Raw genomic sequence first — 9,414 nt, forward strand, 5'->3', positions numbered from 1 at the left:
GATGGGGCCAGTGTACATTGCTCGCTCTGTCACAGTACTTCTATCTTGACTTGGCTTTTAGTGCAAACATAAGCCAAAAACCTTGTCATGGTTATTAGCAGATATTAGACCAGGGGGCGGACATGTTGCTGTATAGTCAAGCTCATGTTCACACCATTTACTATCAGTTTCTGCAGAGAACACACTGTATATGCATCAACTAAGCACCAACCTCTCAAAGTTGAAGTTGAGTAGCCCTTGGCCAAGTTAAGATATATTAATGACTTGGATGAGGGAATTGAATGTGCTATTACCAATTTTGCACATGACATGAAAATGAGTTGGAAGGCAAATGGTGAGGATAACACAAAGACTTTGCAAAGGGTTATAGTCAAGTTACGTGAGTGGGTAAAGTATTGGCAGATGGAACATAACGAGGGATTTTCTCATGAGGACAGATTGAGTAGATTGGGCCTATACTCATTGGAGTGTAAAAGAATGAGAGGTGACGTTGCTTAAATATTTAAGATTTTTATGCCTCCTAATGACAGTATAGATGCTGAGAAGTTGTTTCCCTGGCCAAAAAGAAGGAGAGAGCAGAAGGCATAATCTCAAAGTAAGCGCTGCCCTAGAGATTAGGAGGAATTCCTTCTCTTAGAGAGTTATTAGTCTGTGGAATTCTTTACTGCAGAGGATAGAAGTTGGGTTGTGAAGAATATTCAAAGCTGAGAGAGATTTTTAACCAGGAGGGAATCAAGGGATTGTGGGGAAAAGGTAGAAAAAGTGTAGTTGAGGATTTTCAGATCAACCATGAGCTTAATGAATGGCAGAGCAAATTGGATGGGCCAAATGGCCTACTGCTGTTCTTAAATCATGTGGTCTTATATCGACAAGCCTTTGGGCAACTTTATGTTTAGGCTGATGAGTGACAAATAAAAGCTGCCACCACAAGCAACTCTGACAAGAAAGTGTCCAATATTTTCCTTTAACATCTGATGGTATTAACATCATCAAATCTCTGATATCAACATCATGGGCCATCACTGTTGGCCAGCAACTCAAATAGACCAATCATTTAAATATTGTGGCTACCTTTGCAGATCTGAGGCTGGTGGTTCTGTGGTGAATTATTCAACTCTATATTCAGCAAAGTCTTTTCATTTCTAAGGCACAAAGCAGGAATGTGATGAAACCCTCTCCAGTTGTCTGAATGATGGTACCATAGAATCCCTACAGTGCGGAAACAGGCCGTTCAGCCCAACAAATCCACACCGACCCTCTGAATAGCATCCCACCCAGACTCACCTCCCTATCCTATCCCTGTAACCTGCATTTCCCATGGCTAATCCACCTAACCTACACATCCCTGAACACTATTGACAATTTAGCTTGGCCAATCCACCTAACCTGCATATCTTTGGGCTGGGGAGGAAACCAGAGCACCTGGAGGAAACCCACGCAGTCATGGGGAGAATGGGCAAACTCCACACAGACAGTCACCCAAGGGTGGGATCGAACCCAGGTCCCTAACGATGTGAGGCAGTAATGCTAACCACAGAGCCACTGTGCCATGGGGACATGTATTTACAAACGCCTGCTGAAGACTTCCATGTTATGCCAGAGTCTCATGGAACTTATCTGGAATCTGGAATAAGTTATTTTTCTTTGGTTTTTTCATTTTTCTTTTTTTTTTCACTCCCCCCTTTTACCTGCACCCTTTCTCTCTTCTGTTATGACCTCTAATCTCTCAAATTCATTATTCAAATAATTATTTATTCACAAATGAGCTCAAACTGCAAGAAATAGATCGATTTCATTCCTTCTGCAGTTTATACATCACCCTCTGTGCTGTGCTACCAGCTATTTTGCAGAAAGGGATGATATCTGGGAGGCAGGACTACAAAATGATCTCTGTTTGCTAGTTTACAAACAGAAATATCTTAGAGGTATACAGCCGACCAACTTATATCTCAATGAACAAAGATGAGAAACATTTCAAACGGGAAACTCCCTCATTTCTGATTGAGTAATAACTTCTAACCGTTTGGATAGGACTTGAGAATCGCTGACAAATTTTTGATGAAACCTATTGTTGTGCACTCATTAGGACAATTCATTGGACATGTCAATTTAAGCAGAAAATCAATATTTAGGAGAAGCACTCACCTTTGTGATAGTTGTGCAGTAAAGCTGAACCTACAGAGTTTAATGCAGTACTTACTTTTTCCTTGTTGAATGCAGAGACTGGAACCACCGTGTGAAATAAATGGAGATGAAACTGAAACTATGAGGTTGTTGACTTGCTCGCAGGGCTGGCTTGTTCTTGTTCAGATGTTTTGTCACCAAGCTAGGTGGCATCATCAGTGGAGCCTCAATCAACACACAACCCGTGCTACAGATCTTTACCAAAACTTTAAACTGAAACTATTTTGTTAAAACAGGAAAGGGATTACAATAGCAGCAATTTATGCCATAGGCTCCTCAGTTACTGAAGTATTTGATCCAATCAGTAGGCGGCAGAGACATCGCTGAGAGGAATTCTGGGAGATGGCATTGTAGTCACTGTGAGATAGTAAGAACTGCCGATGCTGGAGACTGAGGTAACACACTGTGGAGCTGGAGGAACACAGCAGGCCAGGCAGCATCAGAGGAGCAGGAAAGCTGATGTTTCGTGTTGGGACCGTTCTTCAGAAATTAGGGAGGGCAAGGGGGCTCTGAAATAAATAGAGAGGGTGGGGGGGGTCAGACTGGGGATGGTAGTGGTATTTGCTGTAGACACTGTGTCTGGGAGAGGATTGTGAAAGGACACCCTCGCTGACAAAAGTGACGAAGAGCATCCAATCAGAAGGCGGCAGAGACATCACTGAAAGGAATTCTGGGAGAAGGCTCTGGGAGACTAACATCACCTGGGCCTGGAGAACCATCCACGCGGTGAAAGATGCTCTTTGGTCTGCCCGAAACTTGCCGGTCTTCCAGTTGAAAGAGTTGACACCGATTGAGTGCTGCAGACTGGCACACTCCAGGACTACATGCTGAAGGACGCACTAAAGCTTGGGGCAGCTGCCGCCAAGGAGCAGTGGGAAAATACCACTGTGTAAGGTCCTCTTGCCAAAGCAAAGCAGGGGGTCCATTCAGTAGCCGGATCCTTCTGATGTCTCAGCTGGATGCCAAAAATATAGAGAAAGATGCACGCCAATGTTTATTTTATTCTCTGTAAGTAATGACAGTATAGATCAGAATGGCTATGCTAACTGCGTATATACATAAAGATTTCCTTCTGTGAATAAAGTATATTTTTCCAATAAAAAATATTCTGGAAGATGGCACTGCAGTCACCGTGACCAGCCTGAATGTCTCGGGGGAACTGATGTCAAGGAGTGGTTAAACTTTGAAACACTACTCAGTGTGTTCCCCACTTCCACCTCCTCTAACCAAAAAGACAAACACCGTATCGTGTTGAGGCAAGGTAAGCTTCTTAGTTTTTTTGTAAAGTGTAAAAGGCCAGTTAAGGCAGTGATATGCTCCTCCTGTCAGATGTGGGAAATCAGGGAGCAATCTAGTGTCGCTGATGACTAGATCTGCAGGAAGTGTGGCACGCTGCAGCTCCTCACAGACTGCGTTGGGGAAGCAGCTGGACACACTGCGGTACATTCAAGGGGCAGAGAAAGTGATAGACACTGGATTTAGGGAGGTGGTCACACCACAGTTCCAGGCAGATAGGTGGGTTACTGCCAGGAGAGGCAGGCAGGTAGTTCAGGAGTCTCCTGTGGCAATTCCCCTTTCAAACAGGTATTACATTTTGGATAATTTTGGGGGGGATGGCCTCTCAGGAGTTAGTACTAGCAGTAGTCAGACCTGTGGCACCACAACTTGTTCTGCTGTAGAGCAAGGTTGGGCAAAGTCTAGGTGAGCAATAGTAGTAGGCGACTCAACAGTCAGGGGCACAGGCAGGCGTTTCTGTGGCCGTGAACGAGACTCTAGAATGGTGCGTTGCCTCCCTGGTTCCAGGGTCCTTGATGTCTCTGAGCGGGTACAAGACATCCTGAGGCAGGAGGAAAAAGAGCCAGAAGTCATTGTCCACATTGGTACATATGTCATTGGTAGGAAGAAGGAAGAGGTCCTGCAAAGACAGTTCAGGGATTTAGGTAGGGACCTAAAACGCAGGACTACCAGCGTAAATATCTCAGGATTACTACCCGTACCATGGGCTAGTGAGGCTAGGAACAGAGAGAGAGTGCAGTTGAATACGTAGCTACAGAGCTGGTGTAGGAGGGTGGGCTTTAGATGTATGGATCATCGGAATGTCTTCTGGGGAAGGTGGGACCAGTACAGGAAGGACAGGTTGCACCTGAACTGGAGGGTCACCAATATCCTGGGAGGGGAGTTTGCTAGAGTTCTTCAGGAGGGTTTAACCACGTGTGGCTAGGGCCGGGGCGTGGGGGGTGTGGGGGCGTGGGGGCATGGGTGAGAACTGGGTGAGGCCAGTAAGTGCAGGACCGGGGACAAAAGTGTGACAGAGATAAGCATAACACAGAGTAAGAGCAGGCACAGGGAAATCATGGGGCTCAGAGGGACTGGAGGACTGGAATGCATTTACTTCAATGCAAGAAGTATAGCAGGTAAGTCAGGTGAACAAACAGCATGGATTACTGCTTGGAATTAGGATGTTATTGCCATTACAGAGACATGGTTAAAGGAGGGACAGGACTGGCAGCTTAACATTCCTGGGTATCACTGTTTTAGATGGGACAGAAAGGGAAACAAAACATAGAACATAGAACATAGAACAGTACAACACAGTACAGGCCCTTCGGCCCATGATGTTGTGCCAGACTTTTACCCTAAACCTAAGGTCTATCTAACCGCCACCCCTACCTTATACTATCATCCATATGCCTATCTAATAGCCACTTAAATGCCCCTAATGAGGCTGACTCCACTACCCTCTCCGGCAATACATTCCACGCCCCTACCACTCTCTGAGTAAAGACCCTACCTCTGACATCTCCCCTATATCTACCTCCACTCACTTTAAAACTATGCCCCCTCGTAATAGCTACCTCCACCCTAGGAAAAAGTCTCTGGCTATCCACTCTATCTATACCTCTGATCATTTTGTACACTTCTATCAAGTCAACTCTCATCCTTCGTCGTTCTAAAGAGAAAAGCCGTAGCTCTCTCAACCTTTCCTTGTAAGACCTTCCCTCCATTCCAGGCAATATCCTGGTAAATCTCCTCTGCACCTTTTCCAACGCTTCCACATCTTTCCTGTAATGAGCCGGCCAGAACTGGACACAATACTCCAGATGTGGCCGAACCAGGGTTTTGTATAGCTAGAGCATAACTTCACGGCTCTTGAACTCAATCCCTCTATTAAAGAAAGCTAATACACCATACGCCTTCTTAACAACTCTATCCACCTGGGTGGCAGCTTTCAGGGAACTGTGGACATGAACCCCGCGATCCCTCTGCTCCTCCACACCGCCAAGAATCTTTCCGTTAACCCCGTATTCTGCTTTCAAATTTTTCCTTCCAAAATGAATTGCCTCACACTTTTCAGGGTTAAACTCCATCTGCCACTTCTCAGCCCAGCTCTGCATCCTATCAATATCCCTTTATAACCTAGAACAGCCCTCCGCACTACCCACAACTCGACCCACTTTCGTGGTGGGTGACATCAACTTTCCTGTTATTGACTGGGACTCCCTTAGAGCAAGGGGCTCGGATGGAGAGCAATTTGTTAGTTGTGTCCAGGAGGGCTTTTTGAGGCAGCATGTTGACAATCCAACCAGAGAGGACGCCATATTAGACTTGGTCCTAGGGAATGAGCCAGGACAGGTGATTGAAGTTTCAGTAAGAGAGCATTTCAGGCTTAGTGACCATAACTCCATAAGATTTCAAGTAGTCATGGAAAAGGACACAAGTAGCCCTCGGGTGAGGGTGCTTAATTGGGCAAGAGACAATTACACCCAAATTAGACGAGAACTGGAGAATGTAGATTGGAAGCAGTTATTTGAGGGCAAATCTCCCTCTAGCATATGGGAGACTTTTAAAGACCAATTGACTAAAGTGCTGGACATGCATGTCCTTCCAAACCAAAGGATAGGAATGGCAGGATTCAGGAACAATGGATGACAAGGGAAATTGTAACGTTAGTCAAAAGAAAATGGGAAGCATATGACAAGTCTAGGCAGCTACAAACTTACAAAGCCCTGGAGGAGTGCAGAGAAATTGGGAAGTAACTTAAATGTACAATTAGGAAGGCAAAAAGGGGCCATGAAATGTCTTTAGCAAACAGGGTCAAGGAGAATTCCAAGGCTTTTTAATGCATATGTTAGGAGAAAGAGGATAACAAGGGAAAGAGTAGGCCCACTTGAGCATGAAAGAGGGAAGTTATACGTAGAACCACAGGAAGTGGGGAGATCCTGAATGAGTACTTTGTATCGTTTTCACAAGGTGAAGGACATGACTAATGTTGAGGTCAAGGATGAGTGTGTGAATACTCTAGAGAATGTCAACATATTGAAAGAGGAATCCTAAATTGCATTAACATAGACAAGTCCCCAGGACCAGATGGGATCTACCCGAGGTTGCTCAGAGAGGCAAAGGAGGAAATAGCTGGGGCATTAGCAGATATCTTCACATCCTCGTTGACCACAGGTGAAGTTCCAGAGGACTGGAGATTAGCGAATGTTGTTCCCTTGTTTAAGAAAGGATGCAGGGATAATCCAGGAAACGATAGGCCGGTGAGCTTGAAGTCTGTGGTGGGGAAGCTATTGGAAAAGATACTGAGGGACAAGATATATGCGCATTTGGAGTAAAATGGACTAGTTACTGACAGGAAGCATGGTTTTGTCTGGGGAAGGTCATGTCTCACCAACCTGATTGAATTTTTTGAAGAGGTAGTGAGGATAATTGATGAGGGAAGGGCTGTGGATGTAGTTTATATGGACTTTCGTAAGGCATTTGATAAAGTCCCGCATGGCAGGTTGGTACAAGGATGTCACAAGGGATTTGGGGTGGTCTGGTTAGATGGATAGAAAACTGGCTTGGTCATAGAATACAGGAGGTAGTGGTGGAAAGATGTTTTTCAGAATGGAGACCAGTAACAAGTGGTGTTCCACAGGGATCAGTATTAGGTCCTTTGTTGTTTGTAGTATATATAAATGAACTGGAGGAAAATGTGGGTGGTTTGATCAGCATGTTTGCTGATGACACAAAGATTGGTGGAGTTGCTGATAATTCCAACGATTGTAAAAGTATACAACAGGATATGGATAGATTGGCAATTTGGGCACAGAAATGGCAGATAGAGTTTAATCCAGACAAATGCGAGGTGATGCATTTTGGAGGATCAAATTTAGGTGTGAATTATATTGTAAATGGCAGAACCCTTAGCAACACTAACATTGAGACAGATCTGGGCATGCAGGTCCACAGTTCCCTGAAAGTGGCAAGGACATGATGGTTGGCACAGGCTTGGAGGGCCGAAGGGCCTGTTCCTGTGCTGTGCTTTTTCATTTGTTCATTTATTCCACATCCAAATACAGCAAGACCTAGATACTGAGCTGAAAAGTGGCCAGTAACATTTACACCTGACACACATGTCAGGCAATGACTTCCTCCAACTGGGGACAGGGCAATAAACGCTGGCACAGCCATACCCTACAAGGGAATATTAAAGAAGGAGAGATCTAACCATTGTCCCTTGATATTCACAGATATTACCATCACTGAACCCCCTCTATCAACCTCCTGGGGGTTACCATTGACCGGAAACTAAACAGAACTGGTCATATCAATACAATGGCTACAAGAACAGGTCAAAGGTTAGGAATCCTGCATCTTCTGACTCCCCAAAGCCTGTCCAGCATCTACAAGGCACCAGTCAGGAATGTGATGAGTTCTCCCACTTGCCTGCATCTACAACAACACTCAAGCCACCATCCAGGACAAAGCAGCTTGCTTACACCACATCTACAAATATCCGCTCCCTCCACCACCAACAGTGAGTGTGCACCATCTACATGATACACTGCAGAAACTCACCAAGGCTCCTTGGAAATTCATGGCCACTTCCATCTAGAAGCAGGAGGGCAGCAGATACATGGGAAAACCATGACCTGCAAGTACCCCTCCAAGCCACTCACTATTCCTACTTGGAAATATCACCTTTTCTTCAGTGTCACTGGGTCAAAATGCTGGAATTCCCTCCCTAACAGCACTGTGGCTGCCCCTAAAGCACAGGTACAAGAAGGCAGCTGAAGACCTACTAAGGATGGGCAATAAATTTTGGCCCAGCTCAAGATGCACACGTCCCATGAGTGAATAGAAAAAAGGATGTCCTGCAGCAAACATATAATGATGCATAATAACCTGAGGGGACTGTACAGGACGTTGGAGAGACCTCTCCTGGAGTACTCTGTCTAGTTCTGATCTCCCTGTTATAGGAAGGATATTATTAAACAGGAGAGGGTTCAGAAAAGATTTACCAGGATGTTACCAGGAATGGACAGTTTGAGTTATAAGGACAGGCTGGATAGACTGGAATGTTGGAGCTTGGGGGATGACCTTATAGAGGTGTTTAAAATCATGAGGGGCATGGATAGGGTGAATGGCAGGCATCTTTTCCCTAGGGTGGGGGATATCAAGACTAGGGGGTATATTTTAAGGTGAGAGGAGAAAAATATAAAAATGACATGAAGGGCAACTTTTTTACACCGAGAGTGGTTCATGCAGGAATGAACTCCCAGAGGAAGTGCTGGATGCGGGTCCAGTTACAGCATTTAAAAGACATTTAGATAAGCCCATGCATAGGAAAGGTTGGGTGGGATGTGGGCCAAGTGCCAGCAAGTGGGACTAGTTTAGTTTGGGAACTTGCTTGACATGGACTGGTTTTACCAATGAGTCTGTTTCCTTGCTGCATGACTCTATGTTTCCCTTCGTGTGGGAAGATTAGAATTAGGTGACACAGTTTAATAGTAAGGAATCTTCCATTTAAAATGGAGAGGAGGAGAGTTTGTTTTTCTCAATGGATGGAATTTTCTTCCTCAGAGACTGGTGGAGGCAGAGTCAGAGGTAGAAAGATTCTTCAGTGACAGGGTACTTGACAGGTATTGGGTGCAGGCAGGAAAGTGGAGTCGAGGGCACACTTGAACAACAGATGTGTGAGAACATCATCACCGGCAATTTGTCTCCGAACCACACATCATCCTGACTTGGAACTATATTGCTGGCCCTTCCCTGTTGAAACCCTGGAGCAGGTCTGTTGTTGCAACTGCTGTTGTTTGTGAAGGTGATTCATGTTGCCATCTGCAGGGCATTTTAGGAGGAGCAACATATTTGCCACAGAGATGGTAGGAACTGCCGATGCTGGAGAATCTGAGATAACAAGGTGTAGAGCTGGATGAACACAGCAGGCCAAGCAGCATCATA

General features: G+C 45.2%; 1 protein-coding gene across 2 annotated transcripts in view; it reads right to left on the minus strand.

The window, feature by feature from the left end:
* LOC109928638 overlaps nt 1-2,448 on the minus strand; it is a 77,876-nt gene extending 75,428 nt beyond the window's left edge. Inside the window, exon 1 of one of the 2 annotated variants that reach the window (XM_048617729.1) lies at nt 2,201-2,448. The gene's annotated coding sequence lies outside the window, so the exon portion shown is untranslated. Of the gene's footprint in view, nt 1-2,145 lie in introns of both variants that reach the window. The other variant, XM_048617728.1, reaches the window with a different exon arrangement.
* Between the last annotated feature and the right edge of the window lie 6,966 nt (nt 2,449-9,414).

This window comes from Rhincodon typus, chromosome 37 (genome assembly GCF_021869965.1).
Source record: "Rhincodon typus isolate 14 chromosome 37, sRhiTyp1.1, whole genome shotgun sequence".
Taxonomy (NCBI): Eukaryota; Metazoa; Chordata; class Chondrichthyes; order Orectolobiformes; family Rhincodontidae; genus Rhincodon; species Rhincodon typus.